At 35.2% G+C, this 24,770-nt stretch overlaps 1 pseudogene; it reads left to right on the forward strand.

Moving 5' to 3' along the window:
* The first annotated feature begins 12,573 nt into the window (after positions 1-12,573).
* LOC118703101 lies at positions 12,574-15,575 on the forward strand (annotated as a pseudogene).
* The last annotated feature ends 9,195 nt before the right edge of the window (positions 15,576-24,770 follow it).

Below are 24,770 nucleotides of genomic sequence, written 5' to 3' on the forward strand. Positions count from 1 at the left end.
TGTTCATCAGTTTATGTTGTTTATTATATTCCAAAAATGAGTGAGATCATGTGATATTTATCTTTGTTGTTGTTGTTGGCTTTTGTTTGTTTTTTAAAGGTATTTTCAGCTAATCTATATCTCAAAAACTTAGTTAGATGTACAGTTTTTCTCTTAACAAACAGGAGATTGTGCTTAGCTCAACATTACAAAAAAAAAAAATCAAGAAGGAAAAGCCATGTGATCAGGATACAGAGAACCAAATAATAGTGATAAAGGAAATTCCCTGGTTATCTGGTCAGATCCTAGGACAAAGTATTTCAGGAGAGATATTATGGGGGTTGGAGTGAGGAGGAGTTTGGTAATAATTTTCAACTCTAGAAAACAAAAAGTAACAGATTAAAAGGACCATAACTGCAGTTGAATTGCCACTAAAGAATATTTTCATAATCACTATTATAAAAATGCTGCAATTGTGCACTAGAAGGTAAGAAACTGGAAAGGTATTAATAGAGGTTATGAGCAAGAGAAAAGGATAATTAGAAGAGGAGATTGCTATTGTTCTTACAACTTTAAGCTTTAGTTTAATTGGGGTGTTTACTGATTAAGAAAAAAAAATCATGGAATAATTAGATAATTGAACTACCCTCTTGAATAAAACTGCAAATCTGAAAAATATTTTAATATATATTTTAAAATATTTTTATTGATTTTTTAGAGAGAAAGGAAGGGAGAGGGAGAAAGAGGAACATTGATGTGAGAACAGAACATCGATCCATCTACCAGCTGCCTCCCTCAGGACTCCCACCAAGGACAGAGCCCACAATCTGGGCATATGCCCTGACCAGGAATCGTACCAGCAACCTTTTAGTACACAGACAATGCCCAAGCAACTGAGCCACAACAGTTTTAGGTTCACAGCAAAATTAAGTGAAAAGCATAGAGAGTTCCCATATATCCTCATCTGGGCCAGGGAGGAGCATACAACTAGGTACATGCCCTTGACTAGAATTGAACCCAGGACCCTTATATCTGCAGGCTGGCGCTCTATCCACTGAGCAAAACTGGCTAGGACAGTACTTTTTAAAACCCCTGAGGCATTGAACCATTTAATGAAGGATCTACCAGGTAGGAAATAGGGCTGAGTACAGACTCCAGGAACATGGGTGAATCTGAAATATGCTTGCCATTACAAGAACTACACCCAACTACCAAATTATCTGTATACAATTCCCCATCTGCTATTGTTTTCTTTTTGTCTGAAAAAAATTCCATTAAACATTTTAAGGCAATTCTGCTAGCAATAGATTACCTCAATTCCTTTAATATTTGAAAATGCCTTTATTTTATTTTTAAAAGGCATCTTCACTAAGAATAAGATCATGGTTCTTTTTTTTTTTTTTTTTTTTTTTTTTTTTTGCTTTAGCCTTAATACATTTTATTTTCATTGTTTCTGGCATGCACAGATTCTGATAAAAAAAAAATCTAAGGCATGATCCTCCTGGGGACTGTACCTATGCTCCGTATATTTTGAAGACTTTTTCCTCTAGTAAGAAAGCAAGCTATTCCCAGCCTGTGAACACTCTGGGAGTTTTTTTCTGCCCATCTTTTCCAGGGCCATCATATGTCTGTGTGACTCTTGGAGAACTATATTATAGTATTTTATTCTAATTATACAAGTGGTGACATTTGATTCCCTCCTTTCTTTGAAACTCATTTCAATCTCTTTCTTTTTCTTCATGTTTTCTTCTCTGTATATATTTCTCCCTCCCCTCTCCCTTCTTCCTGACCGTTTCCCTGACAAACCTTGTTATCTCTCACTTGGCATGTAACTCAATACTCTTCTCTAGGCAAAGGAAGAATGACAGGGCTATCTTTTTAATGGACACCCTTTGTTTTGCCTGTTCAGTTACAATTAATAGCATTTTTCTGTAGATAGATTGTATGTACAGGAGAAAAGCTCTAAGGCAGTGCTTCATAACCATCAGATCTCAAGATATTGGTACATTTAGGATCAATAAAGAGGAAATTGTACTATCTAGTCACCTGCTAAGAACTCTGCATAACCCTTAACTCATGTTACCTGCTGATGCACTTATTAAGCCTGATATGGAAAATGTCAAATAGTAGAAGAGAGCAAATTGGAAAATCATATAATTTAAAAATATTACAAAGTATAGGAAATACACTGTCATTGTATATGTGATGTGCCATAAAAGAAAAAGGGAAAAATTCACTGTTCGGGGGAGAAATTTAAAATACTACTCGAAATGGCAAGAGTAATATATTATCTGGGTCTTTCTCATTAAGCATGGATCAACAAGAAATCAGTTGTTTAGGGGAAGAATAGGTCTTTACTCATGAAGCAAAATTGACTATAGGAAGACTAAGGCTGGACATTCCCTGCTCTTCAGAGCAAAAAAATGTTGAAAATTGGAAACCTGAAAAAACAATAACACAACATTGTAGAAATTTATATAGATATTTTTTATTTGTTTATATTTCCTCTTAACACATATGGTTAACTTTTGTATTGAAATTTTTTAACAATCATTAGAACATTCACTCAGTAATAACACTTTAATTTCTTCCTCTTTTTTTGTGAGAAAGGAAAATATAATACATAAAATGTGACTGTCCTGAACAAAACCAGAATGTATGATAGCATTTATTTAAGAATGTTTTCTGTAAAGTGTAAATTGAATTTTATAGGAATACGTATTTCAATATCCAGTAGGCTGTACAAACTTTTCAGACTTTACTTTTTCTACTTGAATGCTCAAACAAATTCTCTCTCTCTCTCTCTCTCTCTCTCTCTCTCTCTCTCTCTCTCTCTATATATATATATATATATATATATATATATATATATATATAAATTTTTAAGCACAAAAATTAATTTTAAATGTTTTCTTCAGATCAACCATTAAAGGCATATGATTTTTTATTCTATACTATAAAAAAATGCAGTAAAAAATATATAGCATGACTATCATTTCAAAGCTTTCTGGGTCTCTCTTCACCTTTCATGACTCATTTGGCTGATTTAGATTTCCTGGGTAACTAACTTCAGTAGACACAGTCCAAGATTATATGTACCATCACTTCACTATAAATTAAACCTGGATCCTCCTAAATGCTCATTATTTTTGTCTAAAATTGTGCAAGTTACCCAGCTTGCACAGAAAGTCAGGAAGCATTAAACCAAATCTGGATTTTGCACAAACAGGGTGAAATGCGGAATGACATAACACCTAACAAAGTCAGCTGTGATTCAAGATAACTGATGTGCAAGGGCCAAGTTATCAGCTTGCTGAAATTGAACTAGGCTAAATCAATTTGCTTTCTCTGAGGCAACCAAACCAGCAAGGAGACTATAATTCAGCATCCCAAACATGGACATAAATGGACTCTACATAGAATTCTCACTTCAGACCAAATAACTATAGGCAACAGTGAAGCATCCAAATCTCACTCTAGTAAATAAATAAATGTTTGAAATCTCTGAATTATGTTGGGGGTATTGTGTGGGGAGAAAGCGTATTTTTATAATATTAAACTAACTTTTTTCTTTTTGTCATATTTTTGCTTTCTCAATTTCCATAAGTGTAATTAGGTAGTTTAAACTGAGTTTTTATAGTGTGAATGTTTGAAATATCTGAGTGACATAGTAATGAGTGGAATTGAGGGGAAATTTAGCCCATATGTAGAATGAGAAACATTTGCCTTAATATTCTATTAATAACTCTCATTTGTATTAACTCAATAATTCATATTTGAGCATTACTTACTAGAAATTACAAATTGTAAATAGACCAATAGAAGTTTATAGCTACAGGCCAACAATAAGAGTATTATATTTGTATTATTAAACAGAACTCCTCAGCATTGTGGTAGTCACTGTACTGAGAATTTATTTACAACTGTTGGGTAGCTACTTTCGAAAATTTGAATGTTAAATGAGCAGGCCAAATAAAAGCATTGCCCATATAAGCTTATTAAAAACAGCATTATGCAGATTCTTATTAAAACAAAACAATGAGATAAAATATAGCAAATTGCCTTCAACCCAAAATAGAATAATTGTAAATTATTGGCAGTTTGCAAAATATGAATTTATCTAAATTCAAGCTGAGTGAGAAATTTTGTTACTACTAATACAGACTTTATTTTAGAAAGAAGTATGTATAAGCTTTACTTGAATGTATACCTTATTATTTACATAAAGAGTACAATCCCTCCTTGTACAGGTACCTCGCCCTGACAAGGCAAAATCAGTTATCCTCGGGTTATGTCCTACTTCTTCTCTTGAATTCCATGACAGTAACTAGGGTATAGTCACAGCAGAAGCCAGCATGGCACATGTTAATTTTTATAAGGAAAGAAAAGAAGTAGGCCACAAAGGAGCTGAAAGAATTAACCAGCAGGAGTGAAGGCAGCACCCTTGATATTAGATTTTGAAGGTACTTGATCAAAAGGACCAGAACAAAAAACTAAGAGTTTATTAAATTTGGGACACTCTTCAGGAATACAAATTTTCACACCATGACAAGGATCCTAGGGGATGATGAAAACTCAGTGCTAGGTTGGCTCTGGAAAAATTAAAATGCCTAAAATTTCAGGTGCAAGTAGGAATTAAAATAATCAAGGAAGTAAAACTCCCACCAGAAGATTTGTTTCATAAGAAGGCCCAGAGAACTCATCATTACCACACTATTAGAGATGTGCTAAAGAGAGGGTTTACTGGCATCATTAGGAAAGTAACAGTAGCTTTCCACTGAAGATGAGGCTGCTTATAGAAGAGGATAATGCACTGCTTTGCCTGCTAATACCAATGGAGATAAAGGGATGTAAACCAAAGTATGGCTGATGGCAGTACTTAAGTTACAATAACCAGGGAGTCATTATCATCATAATGACAAGAAAGGTTGGTGTGGAAGACAAGGGGGTTTGACCTAAAGGGAGTTGTGAGATAATTAATAAAAGCTGGAATCCTTACGGGCAAAGGAAAAAAGAAAAAGGAGAAAACAAAGCCCTGTGGGGGGCGAGGGACTCTTGTTTGATGAGCATGAAGCTGAAGGTGTTGTCTCAATAAAGTGAACAATTCATTGAACATTTCCCAGAGCTGAAACACTGTTTTGTCCCATTGACTAAAGACATCACCGAGTTCCCGCAACAAACTGTACAATATCACATCAATGAGTCCCCTTTTCTTTCAGATGGCTGAATGTACACTGATGAAAAAGCATTGCTCAGACATGTTGAGGTCTATTGGATGCAGTGTCTGATTGATATTGATACCTGGATAACAAATTGTCATTATGGCTTTCCTGTTAGAGTCAAAGTCAATTTAAAGTGGAATCCTGGCCAAATTCCAGGGAACTTATTACATTGGGTCCATAGATGTCTCTCCTCAGCCCATGACTGTATAGTTTGGATTGAGATACTTTGCAGTTAAAGTAGTCCTACACTGGATCATGGCTTGTGCTATGAGAGCTATAATATTGGAGAAGGCCAAGTGGAAGACAAGATAATAAATAAATTACAGGGTTACATTTTGGGAAAATGAGAAAGAATAGTGCCATCTTTAAAAATCTAAAGGATGCAGCAGTGGTGATATCTCTCATATCTGTTTAATTTACCAACAGGATCCCTTTAAAAAATTGGTGGAGACCAGAGAATAATTGTAGATTATCATAATCTCAACCAAATAGTAGTGCTGACAACATCTTGTATGACAGGGATACTCTTGCTTCTGAAGATCAGTGCCTGTGTTCCTTTCACAATCAGTAAAATGGACCATAAAAAGTTTATATTTATATTAAACAGAAAAAGATATACACTTGCAGTTTTGCCTCAGGGCAATGTTAAGCATCCTCAACTTTTTCTTGATATTAATTCAAAGATATCTGGACCACCTGGATATCCATAAGAACATCACATTGATTTATTACATCATTGTCACCATGCTGATCAGCAAGATAGTCAAGAGTGCTCTTACATAAAAATATTTGGTATGATATTTCCAGAGTGTTGGAAATAAATCCTATAAAAATATAAAACTTATTCAAGTAAATTTTAATGACCCATCACTCAGGGGAAAACAATACATCTCCTCCAAAGTAAAAGATAATTTGCTCCATCTTGTACCCCCTTCTACAAAGAAGATAGTATTCGGGTCTGTTGGATTATGTAGGAAATACTTAACACTACTAGAATTACTGCTCTGGCACATACAGTGAATAATGCAAAGGTTGCTTATAATGAGTAGAGCCTGAAGAGAAAAAAAAAAGACATTGTAGCGGGCTGGGCTCTAAGCCTTGCCATTTGCACTATAAATACCAGAAAGCCTAAGGTGATGAAGTTGTCAGTGGTGGAATTATAATATAGAGACCTGGAGTTCATGAACAAGTCTTGCCATGTAAGCAGATAATTGCATATTTCTTGATAAAGTTCTTGGTATATTACTGGAGCCTGTCAAAATTAAGCACATGACCATAATAAATTGAGTGAAATGAGTATGGATTTGACCATTATGAAAGCCATCCCATTGGATACACCAAGTCATAAATTCAATTGGGCCTAGAGCATTATACTGCAAGTTAAAAATGATATATTTATAATAGAATCAAGCTTAAGCTAGTCCAAAGAGCATATGTAAACTATATTAGCAGGTAGTCCAGATGTTCAAGAAACCACCACAGTTGCATTGCAGTTCCCTCAGCTCATACCTACAAATATACAAGAAAAATAATATAATCTGTTACAGAATAAGAATACAATCCAACTTTGGTTTACAGATAGGTTGCTCAGTATGTACAGGCAAGCCACAAATGAATGATGGCTGGATTAGAGGTTACTCAGAGATGTAAGTTACTCATTACTTAAAAGAAGTGATGAGAAAAAAATATTCCTAATAGGTATAATTTTAGAAAGTACACATTTCCATTCACTTTGTGTGGATGGACAAGTGGTCCATGTGTAGAATATATTTGGGCTCATAGGTACTATGGGCTGTATGTTAACAGTACTGGATGACTGTAATGCAAACATTTGAAAAACTGAAGATAAAGAGATCATGGGTAAATGCATGATGCTGGGCATATAAAAGAGGGTACAAACTAACGGACCTTTGAATCCCTTATTAATACCCAATATAAAACATCCATCATAGAAAGCTAATAAATAATTGAGTTTCAACAACAAAACTTGTCTAGTTGATATAGCAATTTTCAGTAGGTACACCAATGATAATATTATAGACATACACATTAAATGCCCATGGTGGCAGAGGTATCACAGCATGAAAGACTACTAATCAAGAATGACCTAACTAACTTCACCCATGAGTATCCAACACATAAACAACAGATATCAATACTGAGACCTTGTATAACATCATTACTTGTGAAGAGGAACGGGGCACTTAGCAGAAAATTGACTTACTACATTAGGCTCTTTGTGTCCTGAAAGTACCAATTATTTTTTTCTCTCAAAAGAATGAACATTTATTCTAGGTGTAGATTTGTTTTTCTTGCTCATAAACTTCAATCAGCACCAATATCTGGAGGTGCCTTATTCACGCTTATGAAATGCCACTCAACATGGTCTCTAAACAAGGATCAACTTGATCTTGAAAGAAATGAGGAAGTAGGCTCATAACCACATTAGCCATTGGTCATATAAAATACTACACTGAACAGATAGAGCCCTTGGATCGCCTCCTTAGATACAACTAAAGCATCAAGCACTGAATCAGTATTATGTTAAAATGGCTGCTGGTTTTAATATATAAACTTCTGGTTTTAGTATATAAACTAATTCAAGAGACATCAATATGATTCTGTGTTTTAAGTAGATACAAATTTGTGGATGTAGGATTCAAAGATTCAATGCAAGAATGACTCCACTTGGGAACTTTCCATTTATGCAACTTCAGGTCCTACAGTATCAGATATTCCAGATTTCTAAAAAAAGGCATACTCTTGACAATGCAATCTCCAATGATTTCATTGAATTCCAAGATATGGTTGATGCTTGAGCTCTTTGAACTCATGAACACATTGATAAGGAACAATTAATTCTAAACTTGTAGTTAGAGAAGTTTTCAAAAATAGTATATTAATTTAAGCTAGGGTTTGCATATTATTTATTACTGCTATGGTCACATATGAATGTCTTCTGGCTGAAATCTGGTAAAAGGAGAGAAGAAGGATAATTCTTCTCATTACTCACAAGTTAAGATTGCTAACTCCTGCAGCATGTATGTGTGTGCATTAGGCAGGTCAGGGGAAGAAATTTCATGGCTTTCAACCATGTTTGCTGCTCTTGGCAACCCTAGGTATCTTGTTTATTGATAATCTAAAGACTTCAATTTTATGTCTGCACCTATTAATTTAGGCTTTCCACATTAATATCAATATAGGGAAACTTTTAGAAAAATGCTGAGAAATATGCACAAGTTAATATTTTCCTCTAAATCTTACATTTAAAAACAAATGTTTTTGTTTCAATTGTAAGGTGCTAAAAAGAAAGCGTAGCAGAAATAAAGACATGAGCTATTTTCCACTAATTTTTCAGTTCTGTAGGCTAAGCCTTCATTATTTTTGTATTTACACAGAGTCAAAGCTCTTTTAGTACTCGGTAATACCTAGGGTGACATTGGTCCTTGCAAAGTTTCATAACTTGTTCAGCTTTCCATGACTTTATCTATTGTTATTTAGAGGAGTCAGCTTTAGTGACAAGATTATTGTATGAACTAGTAACTAAGTTTCAATTTACTCAAGAAAAATAACAGAAAGTGAGACAAGGCTTGGATTTCTTTAAAATGTTCTACTCAGCCCATCATGGTAGAAATCCATTAATAGAAAGAAAAAAAAGGCAGTAAAAGTTTATTTATTTTAATGTTAATTATCTGAAAACAAGTCAAATTAGGTGGAAGATAAGAATAATGCAGACGATGCAGAATAATTTCACTAATTGTTTGGCTTCCAATAATGTAGTACAGGTGTTTCAATTCTCACCTAAACAGAATGACCTATGGGCTTTGTTATCTTGAGAGAAACATAATTATCTGCTGCATTTGCAGCTTTGTGGATTATGAAGATGGATTAGAACTTGTGTTGAGGAAACAGTACTTAATGATTTAACACCTTTGCAAGATTTAGAAAAATAACTCAATGGCAATTCTATAACCTTAGAACTCTGAGAAAAGAAAAATTTTTACACCAAGGTTAATTCAAAAGATCCAATTAAACTTAACTAGAGCATTCAAAGCCACTTGAAATTATTCTATCTTTAGACTAATAGTGAATAATAGGAAAACAGCATCCATATTTCTACATCCCAAAGTTTATTTTATGCATATTAATTGCATATTATTATAAGCAAATGATGTGTTTATTCTTGCGGTTCACATGTAAGTTTCTAATAAAGGTTTTGAAAGTAAATCCAATAGGATTCAATTTAATCATATTACACAGCTTTTAAATATCATTTTTATTATCTATTAAAGGTGTTGTTGTTTTTTCCATCTTCATGTCTTTGACATTTTCTTCCTATCTTCCTTGTTCAGAGTATTAGATAATGATGAGTAAAACTGATAATAATAGACATCCTTATTTTTTTTATTGATTTTAAAAGAAATGTTACAAATGTTTCCCTCTTAATGATAGGATGTGCTGTATGTAAATTTCTTTAAAAATCCTTTACCAGGTGAGAAATTTTCCTTCATCTATTTCCAGATTAACCTTTTCCCCCAAATCATAGTCTTTTTATTTTTATAAAAAATTATCATCAAACAATATTATAAAATCTTGCATCTTATTGTGGCAAATATTAGTTAAACATTTTCTAATGACAGATTCTCCTCACATCCCATCTAATAAAAGAGTAATATGTAAATTAACCATCACTCCTCAACAAAGATGGTGGCACCCATAGTGGCCAGACGCTAGTGCCGTCACCCTGGCAATGCAAGCCCAGCATCCATGCCCCGGTCATGCGGAGGGAGGGAAGGGGAGGTGCCTCAGACAGAGGCCAGGGCGAGGGACCCTGGGCTCCTGGCAACACAAGTCCAGCTTCTGCACCCTGGCCTTGGAGGGTGGGGAGGGGAGGAGCTTTGGGCCAAAAGCAGAAGCCTGCGGGAGAACACCACAAATGCTGGGGATTGTAGTTCTGGTGGTGGTCTCTGGACCAGAATTGGAAGCCAAGAGTGTGGGGAGCACTAGGAATGCTGGGAATCGTGGTTCTGGTGGCAGAAGTGTTGGGTGATCTCCTACCTAGACACTTGTGCGAAGTAAGCCTGGAGGAAGTTACTGTTGCCAGTGAGGAATGGAAGGAAAGCAAAGGCGAGATACCTAAGTCAGAGTTTAGAGGAAAAATTAAAGGGAAGATATCCTGCAACTTCTAGGAAATCACCAATGGAGCGAAGAAAAAAAGAAGAGCTCTATTCTGTGAGCATCAAACCAGACTGGGCTGGGGTCTCACACAGTTTGCTCATATGATTGCAAAGACAGAAACGTCACCCTTTCATGTATCCAGGCAGATACCATGCATGGTATGCATGTTTTCATGGAAGAGTACTTAAAAGCAGTTTGCTATACACCCTTTGGTAAGTCACCTTTTTGGTGGCCATCTGTGCTAGTAGATATATGGCCCTATTGTTGTCTCACACAACATTTCACAATTTCTCTGATAAACTGTAAGTTGACCATTGTTAGGTTACCACTTTATTCATATGAACTTTATTACAAGAGTTTATGAAAATTAGTAAACTCATGCCCACAATTTTAACCCCATAGATTACATCAACCACGCTAATTTTTGCATTTCTAACTTATTGACAAATTAGGCAAAAATTATATTAACTTCCTTGACTATGGTCTCCTTTAACCCAAATTTCTGTCCTCTTCTGACCCTGTTCCCCTATTTCGTATCTGTTTCCCTTTATCAAGTGGTCCTACTTAGTAAGAGTGACCTTCCTAGCTATAAACACATTTGACTTCTCTCCTAACATGAGTCTTTCTTATTTACTTGTCCTTCTTTATCTTCATTTTAATTTTCTCCTTCTTTATTGATTTATTTTCCTGGGTCTACAAATGTATTTCTCGATCCTAAGGATCCTTGTGATAAATTCGTCTTTCATCATTAATATAGTGAGTTAAAGAAAAAAAGAATTATGAGTAGGAGGTATAACTTTCAAAGCATTCTCATTAAAAGAAGAGAGGAGAAAAACATATTTACTGGTAGAAATACTATCTGTTAATAGACTAAATAGAGGTCATCTTACCAACTTTTTTTTTTATCAAGAGACATAAAAAGAAAATCCATTTTTAAAAATTCTTAATTATGGTGCTAAGAAAATGTTCATATATATATATTATATATATATATATAATATATATATATGAACTGTTTAATGACCTATTTAATTTATTTGTCACTCAGCATTTCAGAATGAATTTTTGTACCATTCACCTTCTTTTAAGTCTTTTTACTAGAGTTGTATCAGAGTATACTATTAAGTACAGTGTAAAATATTAGGATGTAGTTTCTTTTGGAACTCTATTTATGCTTATTATTGACTTCAAAGGACATTCAGGATGTAGAAGAGTTATTTTCCCAGGGGTACACATGAAAAATAATCCTGTCAGCAATTCTCATAGACAAGTGATGCAGAGGCAGTTTTAGCAAAGACATAGTATCCTTTTAACCAGAAATGATTTGTGTTTTCTTGAGGCAATGTCTATTTGCAGCAATGTTAACATTGACATCAGTAGCTAGAAAATGACAGCAAAAGACAAATGGTCCTCAGTGCAAAAATCAGGAAGTAAGAGCCCTGGCCACTAGGAAAATGTCAGAATGACCATGACTGACTACAGATCACAAAAAGAGGCATGAAGATCCAAAGTTTTGCCACCCAAAATGTGGTTTTTAGGATATTGATCTTAAGCAGATTATTAAGAAACAAAAAGACTCAGAAAGAACCTTCAACCTTAAAGGAATTCAGATAGAAAAACCTGATTAAGTATGGAAGTATAATCTAGTGTCATCATATAAACTAAATGAATCAGACTAAGAAAAATCTAGGAAAGCCTGCTGTTGAACTCTCCTCTGTGCCTCACTGTTTATGGGTGGCCCAAAGAGAATTTGTTTACACATGTTTGTTCTTTCTCATCTAACTATGAATTGCCTATCTTCCCTTTGAAATCCCAGACTCCTGACCCCAACTTTCTCCTTAGTCTAGAATGGCATATACACCTCAACTGCTAAATAAATCTTTAGGTCTCAGATTCACATGGCATCCCCACATTTAAACCCATAATATATTTTGAACATTTTCTCCTGTTAATATCTCAATTTCATTTGATTATTAGCTCAGCCAGAATTTATTTGTGTGTGTGTTTAGAATGTGGGTTTTTTTTTTGTATGTTTATTTTATCCCCAAACTGAAATCTTTGCTTACATAAAGGCCATAACCTTATAGCGAATCCAGTAGCATTCTAAGAGTAGTGTCAACATTATTATCCAGGTGAGGCAGGGAGAGTACTTAGTTGATAGTCCCTACGGTAAAGAAAATAGTCCCTTAGACTCTCTCTCCATGTCAGGAGAGGACAAGAACTATGTACCTTTGCTTGGAGAGTATAGTGAAGATGATATAAATGAATTAGTGAAGGAAGGTGAAGGGGGTGGTGAAGACCAGACAGAAAAACAAAGGAGGGAGGGGGAAAAAAGGATCAGAGCATTCCTCCAGGGAGAGAAAACACTTTACCAGTCCTTAGAAGGAGAGGAAGAGAAAGGTCAGGAAGAAGGCACTGGATTGGAAGGTGCAAGGAAAAGAAGGAGGATAAACTGTGGGTCAACTTCCTTAACAATGTGAGAAAAAATAAAATTGCCCTCATGTCCACAAGTTACAAAAAAAAGAGGAAATTGAAGAGATAAGTTCAAGTAAAATGTTGGTCAAAGGCAGAAGAGCTAGAGAACCCTAAAAACACACACAAACAAATAGAAAAAGTAAAAATCACCAAGGTGTTTGATTTTGTTGGTGAAGAAATTAGAGTTACTAACAAAGTGGTTGCTACATCAAAAAGGCTAAATCCTTCAAGCAAAATGAGAAAGAAAAACTATTGGATAAGATCCCTTTAGCTCTGCCTTCACTCCCAGCTGGGTCAGAATGAAGATCAAGTGGCCACCTTCCACCTCTGAAATTCCTCAGTATGTTTCAGGCTTCTATGTCTCTGGAATTGGAATCCAATGGGAAAAATAAACTGATGAACAAAATAGATCCAGAGATATGCTTACTCTTAATAGGAGCTGCGCTGGTTTGCATGGATCACCTGTTACAGACTGGAATCAGGAAGTGTAAGCACCAGGTTAACTGAATTGATGTGTCCCACTTCACAAGACACCTGGATATGGGGTTTCTCATTGTGTAGGAGCTGTTTTATCACTGCACGCGGTCTCTCTGAGTGGCCATTTTTCAATCAATCTGGAGCCCTCAGACATCAGGGCAAGACCTGTCACTGTGTACACAAAGACACTATCCAAGATCTTCAGAGAAGCTATTTTGAAGTTTATTACGTTTGACAACCTGGTCTTAATTCCGCTTTGGGAAATCAGGGAAGTACTGAACATGTCTGATGTATTAGGGTGGTTCAATACAAAATACCTACTCATACCCGATAAAATAAAGTGTCAGATATTTACTTTCTTGTAAGCCCCTGAGTAAATCAAATAAGTCTAGCAGGTTCCGTAAGGAAGAGGGCCCTAATGATTTCAGAACTAGCACTTTGTGAGGCCAAATAGATGACACTACTAGTAATGATAGTGGTCTCTCCTTTGGCCTGATAGAAAGGACACATATCTCCCAGGATCCCTGACTTTCAACACCCCTTACCCTATTTTGCCAGTAAGTCTCCCTTTTTCTAGCTGGAGTTATGCATTTTTATAATCCTAACTACCTCTTTGAGAAAGCTTACTTAAGTATATGCCTCTGTCTAAATGTCCCCTTATTATGAGGGTATAAGAACTGGTCTATGTTTCAAAATGGATAAAAGACTTAAATATCTTAGAAGAATCCATAGGCAGCAAAATATCAGACATATGTCGAAGCAATCAATAACTTTACCAATACAGCTCCTAGGACAATGGAAACTAAGGAGAAAATAAACAAATGGGACTACATAAAAATAAAAAAGATTCTGAACTGAAAAGAAACCATCAACAAAACAACAAGAAAGCCCACTGGATGGGAGAACATATTCGTCAATGCTATCTCTGATAAGGGTATAATCTCCAAAATTTATAGGGAACTCAAACAAATAAACAATAGGAAGATAAACAATCCAATCAAAATATGGGCAAAGGACCAAAATAGACACTTTTTGAAAGAAGACATACAAAAGGCCAAGAGACATATGAAAACATGCTCAAAGTCACTAATCATCTGAGAGATGCAAATCAAAACAACAGTTACCATCTCACACCTGTCAGAATGGCTATCATCAACAAATCAACAAGCTACAAGTGCTGGCAAGGCTGAGGAAAAAAAGGAACTGTGGTACAGCCAGCCATTGTGGAGAACAGTATGGAGTTTCCTCAAGAAATTAAAAATGGAACTCCCAGTAATCTCAATTTTAGGAATATATCCGAAGAAATAAAAAAACACCAATCAGAAAGAAAATATGCACCCTTATGTTCATAGCATCACAATTTACAATAGCTAAGATTTATAAATAGCTTAAGTGCCCATCAGCAGATAAGTAGATTAGAAAATTGTGGTACATCTGCACAATGAAATACTATGCTGCTGTGAAAAAGAAGGGGTTCTTACCATTTGCAACAGCATGAATGGAAGTGGAGAGAATATGTGAAACAAGCCAGTCAGAGAAAGATAAATATCATATGATCTCACTCATTTGTGGAATACAATGAACAAAATAAACTGATGAACAAAAATAGATCCAGAGACACAGAGGCACCAAACAGATCATCAAACCTCAGACGGAAGGCAGGGGAGAGGGTGGAGGATAGGAGGGTTTGTAAGAGATCAACCAAAGAACTTGTGTATATCCATATAAATATAACCAATGGACACAGACAGTAGGTTGGAGGCATATGCCAGGGGGTGAAATCTCGTAGGGAAAGGTCAATGTGGACAAAAAGAGACATATGTAATACTTTCAACAATAAAAAGTTAAAAATAAACAAAGATGGCAACATATATTATAATTTGAAAAAATGTTTACCTTTGAACTTACAAAGAATTTATAAACTGTTAAAAATAAATAAGATCAAGTGGCATGAGCAGTCTTTTGGGGAAAACTGGAGCCAAGAAGCAGAAGATGAGCACCCAGAGAAGTACAATTGGTCTGGGAGAGCTTCAAGGAGGAGGAGGGTATTGGTGAAGAACTAGCCATCCACACCTGAGGGAAAGAAGGGCACATGGAACAGAAAGCTTTTCGAGAAGGAGCTTATCACATCAGTTTGAAATTAAGCAAGATTTCAGGCTGAGCAAAATGAAACCATGCGGTTATGGGGGGACATCAATAGCAGCTAAATCTTGTTTACAACATGAGCTTCTTATCCGCCTATGAAATGTCTGCAATGTTTCTCCTCAAATGTTTCCCAGCAAGGCCTTTTGTCTACATTGAGTTTCTGTCTTTGTATCTTCATCTCCCATGGTTTCGTCCACTTTACTTTAAAAAGTTTGTCCTTAAAAAAAATGAAAGTAAAAACCTAAAAGTTGGTCCTAAAAATAAGAGTTTAGGTGTGTGGTGTGTGTGTGTGTGTGTGTGTGTGTGTGTGTGTGTGTGTGTGTGTAATTGTGTGTTATCTTGTGACCTGAATTCTCGTGATGCAAATGATACATCATTAGGGAAAGAAAGGTGGTTACAGTGTATTTGTCCTTATTCTCTTAGTAGTAAAACTGGAAGGGGGACACAATACCCATTGCTAGTATGACAAGTTCACATATGATATGGACAGACTGGAGGGAAGTAGTTAAGAAAGTTGAAAAAGACAATATTAAAACAGCCATCAATCTGGTTAGCAGTGCTAAAAATGTTGGTTAGCACTCAAGTAGTTGTAGTCATCTACCATTTTCTATAAAATGGGTAAGTATTCTCTAATAAACTGTTCTCTATGTCTTGTGTTTAGGACATACTTTTTGCACCAACGTAAGTAAATAAGTAAATGAGTAACTGAATGAATGAATAACAAATGAATGACTGAATAAATGAAAGAAAGAAAATATTAAAACTTTCAGCATTCATAGAATGATAGTAAACAAGATGAGTAAAATATGGAAGAATATGGGAAATATGCACTTAAGTATTAAAAATATATAAATAAATGATCATTTACACTTCTGATAAATATATTTTTATTATTTTAGAATGTCATTTGAACTCTCAAATCTTTATTTCCTTCATTTGCCTATCATATCTGAGGAATTATCCTCTGTACAAATTAGTTATGAGAATCACACTAATGTTCTAAACAGCCAAAAAGGTCTCATAAGGTTATAATTTTTTCTGAATCACTTCTTATTAACATTTCATATAATGCAATTAAAATGCAAATTGGGTAATAATTATAATAGATTCAATAATACAGTAGCATTTCTGACATCATTTAGATTTTCAAGTAAATGCCCCAGTGAATCAATGTTAATTGATAAATACTTTTGCATTCCATATACTTATATGAGATCATAATAAGCCCTATAAATAGCTTACTTTTACTGCTGATAAATAGATTTAGAATTATATTCTAGAGCTGAAACTGGTTTGGCTCAGTTAGCCTGCGGACTGAAAGGTTCCAGGTTTGATTCCGATAAAGGGCATGTACTTGGTTGCGGGCATATCCCAAGTGGGGGGAGTGCAAGAGGCAGCTGATTGATGATTCTCTCTCATGGATGTTTCTAACTCTCTATCCCTCTCTCTTCCTCTCTGTAAAAAAATCAATAAAATATATTTTTTAAAAATAGAATTATATTCTAGAAATAATTTTAAAAATCCTTATTTTAGTTTTATATCATGTATATTTGATCTAGATTATATATACTAAGCTCTTAAAAGTCTTTTAGCAAAATAGGAAGAAATATTGCAAAAAAAAAAATAAATAGGGGTTAAAATAAGATTTTAGAAATATATTTGGTTTGATTCAATAAGATTCTTTTACATTATGAGTAGACTGAAAAAGGCTGGCTTAAATTCAAGATATTAATTATTCAACAAATGTTTATTGAACTTATAGTGTGAGCAAAACTCTAAAAATTCATTCAAAAGGGGGGTAAATATTCAATGGAATTTCATAGAGATTAATTAGTTACTAGATAAATTAAAAATAATTTTCAGAAAGGTTGAAATTTGAGCTGTTTCTGAAAGGATGAGTACAAATTTGTCAGATAAGAGAACATTTTTTATAGAAGGAACAGTGCTATATAAAATTTCAGATGTATGAAGTTCAGTGCAATCTCAGAAAAAGGAATTGTTCTGTAAGAGGACAACTTTATAGACAGAAGTGAACAGAGCAAATGAGTTCAGAAAATTATATGTCAAATGAGTTCAGAAAATTATATATACAAATTGTGATTCCTTTATCTATAATGCTATGGTTTGGACACACTGACTATTAGATGTCTGAGGCTACCTGGAGAAAATGAGACTCAATAGCTCACATTTGGTATTTTCAGTATGAAGAGTATCCGCTGTAAGTCAAAATATTTATTAAGGATGGGTATGTTGGAGTCAGAGAACAAGGTGATGAAGGATAACTATAGGTAAAGTAAAAGAAGTCCTTTATGTTTTGGAGTAACTCATAAATTACTGAGAGGAATTCCAATTTCAGTATGATATGTAAAGACCTTGGACATTGCTATCCCCATCCTGACAATAAGAAGGGGAAAAAAAAGCTGTAGAAATTGAAAAGCAATTACTTTTCCCCTCCTAGTGTTAACATAAGAACACCCAAACCTGTAGAGAATTTTTTAAGAGTTATTTGAACCAAACTGATGACATGCTGGAAAGCAAAATCTAAAATGCTCGGGTGAAGGACAGTTTTACAGTTCTTTTTATACACTTGGAATTAAGAGAATCTAAGTAAAATTACATGAAGGTACTGGATTCTAAATATTAACAAGATTATGTGTTTCCTTGGGGGTAGTTATGCCTCTGAGGGTTCTAGAAAAGAGGATTACTCCTGAAATTTCAAAGTTGTGTTAACCTAGATGCACAGGAACAATGGGCAGGGCTTGCTTAAGGAAAAGATAATTGTTTCTTAAAGAAGTTCTAGTCCTATGGCATGACTACCCACCATGACCTCTGTAGTTAGGAATTTATGATTGAATTACCCTGGAAGTTATTTTCAATCACTGAACTTGACAGATTTATTACAGAGCCCCCTTTTTTCTTTCACATCACAAAGAAACTGAGTTCAAAGGGAAAAACCACTATCTTGAAATCTAAAGAGAATCTAGAAAGGTGCAATTTGGACTTGGAGCAGAATCGGCTGGATTCATAAACTAATAGAAATATTCAAGGGTAGTTTTGATGAACTGTTTAAGAATAATTGTGAACTGACACAAAAGTGAGAAATCCTGAAGTCTTAGGATTCCCCCACACTTCTATTGGGTTTACTTTCAGTTACCTCACCAGGTTCTCACAGTGATGAACTAAGATTGATTCACTAGTGGTTCTGCCAGGAAGTGGTGGGAGTAACCTTTGTGAAAAGGCTCAGAGCTTTCTTCATAACAAAGGGCTACAATGCAGAGAGAAAGAGTTTATCAGACCCTTATCATGCCTGGGAAAGAGCATTTCCTGAATCCAATCCCCTTTAGCATAGTTGTCTCACTAAAACTGGCAGGAGCCTAGCCAGTGTAGCTCAGTGATTGAGCATTAACCTATGAACCAGGAGGTCAAGATTTGACGCCTGGTAAGGGCAAATGACAGTGTTGCGACTCAGTCCCTAATAGAGAGCATGCAGAAAGCAGCCAATTGATGATTCACTCTCTTCATTGATGTTTCCATCTCTTTCCCTCTCCTTTCCTCTTTGAAATCAACAAAAAATATATTTTAAAATGATCTTCATACTGAAAATCACAAAATGGAGACACAGGCTTATATTTTACAATGCATTTCCTCCCCCAGGCCTTATCACTACATAGAGCTCCAAATAATAATCACTGATTGAAGATGAAAGATCTGCATAAAAGACTATTTAAAAAGAGTTCTCAGTGAAGCTCAAGGTTAAAACTAAACATACTTTGAGAATCTCAAGCTTTTATTACTTTCAGCTATAGCAAATATTAAATATATTCCAACTCCTAGCATTATTATTTTGAATGCCTGCATAGGCAGAATGGACTCCTACCCCAAATTTGGTTCTGATATTGAGACTGATGGTAGTACTCAAATATTAAGAATATAAGAAAATTTTTATTACATAATAAAGGTTTTCTGAGAAAAATAGGGTAATCCTCTCAAGTAGATCTGAAATGATTAAAGAAAATTAGAAAAGGAAACTGACTATCCTCCTATATAATAAAAAGGTAATATGCAAATTGACTCCAACACACAAGAAGGCTGCCCCCATATGGACAAAAGATGGCCACCTCAAGATGGCCAGCAAGGGGAGGGCAGTTGTGGGTGATCAGGCCAGCAGGGGAGGGCAGTTAGGCGCGACAGGGCGAGCAGAGCAGGGCAGTAGGGGGCGACTAAGTCGGCAGGGGAGCAGTTAGTCATCAATCCAGCAGGCAGGGGAGAACAGTTAGAGGTGACCAGGCCTGCAGGGGAGGACAGTTGGGGGCAATCAGGCCGGCAGGGAAGGGCAGTTAGGCATCTATCTAGCTGGCAGTGCAGTTGTTGGGGATGATCAGGCTGGCAGGAAGAAGTAGTTAGGGGCAATCAGGTGAGCAGTTAGGAGCCAGCAGTCTTGGATGTGAGAGGAATGTCAGATTGGAGAGGGTGCAAGCTGAGCTGAGGGACACCCCCCTCCCCGTGCATCAATTTTGTGCACTGAATCTGGTTTCTTAATAATATTTTTAATTACATAAGGATCATACATAACCAGATATCAATAAAAAGGATCATAAAATGTCAATGAAAAATTATATGTACACAATTTAAAAACTTGAAAAATATGGACCAATTTCTTTTGGAAAGACACCATTACAAAAACACACACAAGTATTGTAGAAATAGATCATTTAAATAGGCTTATAAATGTATGTATTAATTTAATTATAAATAAATTCCCAAAAAGTAAAGCACCAAACCTGGATGAATTCACTGGTGAATTTTACCAAACTTCTAAGGAAGAAATGATATCAGTTTCTCCAATATTAAAAAAAATAAATAGAAGCAGAGGAAAATATTTCTAACCAGCATTACCCTATTACCAAAACATATAAATACATAGCAAAAAGGGAAAACTACAAATGGATATTGCTTATCAACATAGATGCCAAACCAAAAATAAAATATTAGCAATGGAAGAAAGTCATACAGCAAGTTCACAACTTTTCTTAAACTACTGCAATTATTAGATTATAGGAGCCCACACATTCTAAATCTAAAGAGGGACAGTTGTTTGATGGGAGACATGAGATACTAGTGAGCTCACTAGTACAAGTGGCAATTGGACCTAGTAAAAAAAGTTCGCTAGGATTGTTATAGAACCAGGTTTGGCTGCCACTTAAAAGCCAATAATTAAGAGACAAGGGCTAATGGAAATAAAGTAGGTTCATTCAAGAGCTAGTAGCTTGAGAATATGGTGGCCTCTGGTTGCAAAGACCATCTTAACAACTGGGAAAGGACAGGGGTTTTTGTAAGGAAGAAAAAAAACAGAACAAAGGAATTAAAAGATGGAGGTTGAGAGTTCTTTCACTGAGGTAATTCGTGCATGCCAGCAGTCTGTTCAGAAAAGTGGCTGAAGATCTGCAATTCTCCCCAAGCAGCAAGGTCAGAGTATACTGTTTTTGAGGTTAGTTCCTAGAATTTTCATGAAAACAGTCTATTTATTTGCAGTTACAAATTAGTAGAAACAATGTTAAACGAATGTGGGATGGGTTACATCATGACTAGCCAATTTTAGTGAACATCACGTGTGCATTGGAGAAAGCGGTTGAAACCCCTGATCTCTGCAAATATATAGGGATTCTGTATCTTCCTGAGGGTTTTTCTCAAAGAGCCCCACTGACTGCTCACAGGAATGATTGGGGGGTCTCTAGAAAGTTTCACTAATGATGCTGAACTAGAGAAGGGACGTAATCATTGCAGAATAATCCACCTGAACTCTATTTCCCTTTGCAACAAAAACATTAACTCATGTGAAGAAAGGTAACAAACACTGATACAATGAGTGCACCAATGAAAATCGATTGCTTCTAGGAAAAGGTACCAGGTAAACAAACAAAAATGCCTGACTGAGAAAAAAGGAACAATACATGCTGGAACACTGAAAAGTTCACATATCTTAGATCCAGAGACACTGTGCCTACCAGAGAATAAGGCTTAATCAGAATAGCAGAGAATCTCTCTCAAGCCTATTCCTATCAATAGACGACTACCAGTCAGTAACAAAGAAAGCTAACAAGTAATATGAAGAAACTTAATTGCCAGACAGATCTCTGTGGCACAGGGCAAAAGGAGGAACAAAGGTGAGAGGACACCAAACTTTAAAAAAAAAAGAGAGAGAAAAACCACTCTGGCAAATCAGCCACTCTTTTTCTTTTTCTTTTTTCTTTTTTTTCTTTTTTCTTTTTTTTCTTTTTTCTTTTTCTTGTTAATCCTCACCTGAGGAAATTTTTCCATTGATTTTTAGGGAGAGTGCAAGATAGGGAAAGACAGAGAAATATCAATGTGAAAGAAACACACTGATTTTTGCCTCCTGCATGACCAGGGCCCAGGCCAGGGAGGAGCCTGCAACCAATGTATGTGCCATAATCAAAGCAAGTATCCTTGGGCCAGTGGTCAGCAAACTCATTAGTCAACAGAGCCAAATGTCAACAGTACAATGATTAAAATTTCTTTTGAGAGCCAAATTTTTTAAACTTAAACTTCTAACATCACTTCTTCAAAATAGACTTGCCCAGGCTGTGGTATTTTGTGGAAGAGCCACACTAAAGGGGACAAAGAGCCGCATGTGGTTTGCGAGCCACAGTTTGTGGACCACAGCTTTGGGTCATAGGCCAATGTTCTATCCACTAAGCAAAACTGGCTAGGGCAAGTTAGCCACTCTTAATGCAAGAAATCGCTAAAGGAATGTGATGTGCAAAGGTAACAATAGTAAACAAAAAGTCCCCAAATACTAGCCCTAATTAGACTAATTCAGAATCCCTTACTAAAGAACTAGCATTCAGAAAATTGTGTATTTAAAAGAATTTATCTCAGTGTCTACCATTATATACAGATACGTGATTTTCAACAAAATAATTATGGAACATATCAAAAGGATAGATAAAACACTACCACAAGACATAAAGCATTCGTGAGAAAAAGACTTTTGTATTATACAGTTTTAGAAATATTTGACAGGTTTTTTTTAAAAGTAAATGAATATTTTAAATGCTCAAGTGGACAGTATGCAATACATGATGAGTAATTTCAGGATAGAGGTGGATATAAGAAAAATCTAATTGAAGTGTTACAAGTGAAAAACCTAGGGGCAGAGATAAGGAATGCCTTTGCCAACTCATCAGAAGAATTGACACAGTCAAAGAACAATGACCTTGAAGGTAGGCAGAGAAAAATTATTCAAATTGAATTGGGTTTCTTTGGGTTTAATTTTCTCTTCTTTCACCAGTTCCTTAAAGGGAAAAATTAAATCACTGACTTCATACCTTTGTTTTTATATATAGAAGTTGGTAAATATGTTTCTCAGAAGACTATGGGCTGTCAGTTCTGCAACAAGTTGATATGTACACTAGTGTTGAACAAATAAGTAAATATGTAGAAGATAGTGAGAGTTCGATTTGTCACTGTTAGATAAACAGACACAAATATGCAAAGGGATAAGTCTAGAATGAACCTAGTGGTTTTGGATGGAATCACAGGTTTTAACATGAATTCTTTTATATACATACAAATAGACATAGAAACTAATGAAGACAATGATTGTATATATTCATGAATATGCAAATATGGATTTCCTAACTCAGTTGTGATACTGCAGAAGCAATGAGTTTATCTAGCACCCAGATGTTAACTTCTAAATATTGTTTCATAACAGAAACCAGAGATTTCAGAACTGAAGAAACAAAAATGCTCTAAGACCTTCTTGTGGTGCCATTAACTAAAGAAGTTTGTGTTTGCAATTTAAAAAAAGAAAAAAGATGGGACATGGAGAAAAGACAAAGGTGCCACTCCGAAGGGTTCACAACAAAATATTGGGTTCAGTTATAACCCAAAAAGTAAAACAATGCTCATGAGTACATAGTGATATGAAATAATAATTAAACAAACATTCATAGGTATAGAAGAAAAGAGGAAAGAGAAAATTGTCATTAGAAGACCACAGTAATAATTCCTATAGAAAAGGTCAACAAATAATGCTAAAGCTAAAGAGAAAAAGTTTATAGAGAAGCAAAATATTTACAGGACCTCAAAATAACTCTACAATATAAAAAAAATACTCTCCAAAAATTTCCTGGAATAAAAAAGACCCTGAATAGCTGCAGCAATCTTGAAAAAGAAGAACAAAGTTGGGGGATCACAATACCAGATATCAAGCTGTATTAAAAGCTACTGTTCTCAAAACTGCCTGGTACTAGCAGAAGAACAGACATATGGACTAGTGGAACAGAACAGAGAACCCAGAAATTGACCCAAGCCATCATGTTCAATTGATATTTGACAAAGGAGGCAAGACCATACAATGGAGTCAAGTCTCTTCAATAAACGGTGTTGGGAAAATTGGACAGATATATGCAAAAAAAAAATGAAACTAGACCACCAATTTACACCATACACAAAAATAAACTCAAAATGGATAAAGGACTTCAATGTAAGATGTGAAACCATAAAAATCTTGGAAGAAGCCATAGCCAGCAAAATAGCAGACATTTGTAGCAGCAATATCTTTACTAATACAACCCTAGGGCAATGGAAACTAAGGAGAAAATAAACAAATGGGACTACATAAAAATAAAAAGCTTCTGCACAACAAAAGAAACCATAAACAAACAGCAAGAAAGCCCAATGCATGGGAGAACATATTTGCCAATGCTATCTCCGATAAGGGTTATCTACAACATTTATAGACAATTCATACAACTTAACCAAATGAATATAAGCAATTCAATCAAAAAATGGGCAAAGCTCCTAAATAGACATACAGAAAGCAAAGAGACATATGAAAACATGCTCAAAGTCACTAATCATCTGAGAGATGCAAATCAAAATGACAATGAAATACCATATCCACACCTATCACATGGCTGTCATCAACTAATGGATCTTCCATTCTAGGAATATATCCCCTCCCAAAAAAACAAAAAACAAAACAAAACAAAAAAACACCAATCAGAAAGGATATGTGCACCCTTATGTTCACAGCAGTACAATTTATAATAGCTAGGATTTGGAAGCAGCCTAAGTGTCCATCAGCAGATGAGTGGATTTGAAAACTACACAATGGCATATTACACTGTAAAAATTAAAGAATTCTTACCATTTGCAACAGCATGGATGGAACTGGAGAGCATTATGCTAAGTTAAATAAGCCAGTCAGAGAAAGATAAATATAATGTGATCTCACTCATTTGTGGAATATAAAGAACATCATAAACT

This window comes from Pipistrellus kuhlii, unplaced genomic scaffold (genome assembly GCF_014108245.1).
Source record: "Pipistrellus kuhlii isolate mPipKuh1 unplaced genomic scaffold, mPipKuh1.p scaffold_m20_p_4, whole genome shotgun sequence".
NCBI classification, from domain to species: domain Eukaryota; kingdom Metazoa; phylum Chordata; class Mammalia; order Chiroptera; family Vespertilionidae; genus Pipistrellus; species Pipistrellus kuhlii.